This window comes from Frankliniella occidentalis, unplaced genomic scaffold (genome assembly GCF_000697945.3).
Source record: "Frankliniella occidentalis isolate FOCC.00 unplaced genomic scaffold, Focc_3.1 Scaffold61, whole genome shotgun sequence".
Lineage (NCBI taxonomy): Eukaryota > Metazoa > Arthropoda > Insecta > Thysanoptera > Thripidae > Frankliniella > Frankliniella occidentalis.
Window position 1 is genome coordinate 1184164 of NW_026267191.1, and position 1338 is coordinate 1185501.

Genomic DNA, 1338 nt, shown 5'->3' on the forward strand with positions numbered 1-1338 from the left:
TAGTTTTGACGGGTCTCACGCCCGTCGTAGCGTCCTCCCTGGCCGATCACGTGGAATCTCCCTAGGAAAAGGTCGACAGTTCAATGCCCCCTTCACCTTGATCACACATGCTTTTTTTATTTTATCGTAGGGATTTTCCTGTTCGTGGTCTGGCCAGATGGATCCTCTCCCACAACCCTAACTGGTGCACATATTCCCAAACAACTCGTATTCAAAAATAAAGAAGTAAATGCTTGGAATTTTTGTAGGCGCTGTCCCACAAACAAAAGAAGAAATAATCGAGAAAATAGAGAAAATTATGATGTTAAAGGCCATGCAGTTTGAAGTATTCTGAACATTGAGAGATCATTCATCCTGTTAGTCTAGATGTGATAAGATTGCATCTGCCTTGATAATGAAACTTTGTTAATTGGCTGGGCTTCAGGATACAAATGGGTCATCGTCTTCAGTGCATGTCTGATTTCTTCAGAGTTCAGCTTGAAAAGGATGGGGGATGTGGTTCAGGTGTGTGATAAAAAAGCAAAACAAAATAAAACAAAATAAATCTTGTAAATAATGAAAACTTGTAAAAGAATAAAACATGAATGGAATTGGTTGGGCCGTGCAACAGGCGGGTCGCTTAGATGTAGGAGTAGGGTCCATCGGTGAGGGCGCTACAGAGCAATAGTCAGGAGTTGTCGTCCTTGCCTCGCGGGGCGCCTCTGTTGGGCTTGTACTCCAGACCCGGGTCGAACTGCATCAGCACGAACACCTAAGGACAGGCAGATAGTCAACAACCATGAGGCAGCAAAGCAAAATCGTTCGTGCTGTGAAAAACCCTTTACAAACCTGGTCGGTGGGAAGGAGTGCGAAGTCATCTGGTGGGTTCGTGATGACGTATCTCTTTGAGGAGGCATCGCAGGAGTTGCTCGTGTCCCGGAACCTACATCAGTACCCGGCGGGGGAAGAAATGTGTGAGAGAGTGTCAACATTTGTTGTTCGCCTTTCTGACGACCCATTGTTTGTGGTCGTCGAACCTGGCGACGATTTGTTTCTTTCTGGCTTACCTGTACAGCCCGATGCAAAGCATGCCGTAGGACTTGAGGGCGAGGACGAACAGGTCGCCGTATTTGCCCGACTCGCCGAACTGCGCCAGGGGGCCGTCGAACAGGGAGACCTGCCCCACGCGGCAGCGGTCGCGGTTAGACAGGCTGTCCAGGGTGCTGCGACAGAGGGGGGCGTCAGTGACCAGAGGGTACGGGAGGAAGTATCAATGGCTTTGAATTTTGCACACTCGGAGTACACCGGAATACACTCGGAGTACACTCGGAGTACACTCGGAGTACACTCGGAGTACAC

The 1338-nt window shown here is 49.0% G+C and overlaps 1 protein-coding gene across 1 annotated transcript in view; it reads right to left on the minus strand.

The window, feature by feature from the left end:
- The window catches only part of LOC113205301 (calcium-activated potassium channel slowpoke), a gene marked incomplete at its 3' end in the record, with an annotated part of 72767 nt that overhangs the window by 17302 nt on the left and 54127 nt on the right, over nt 1-1338 (minus strand).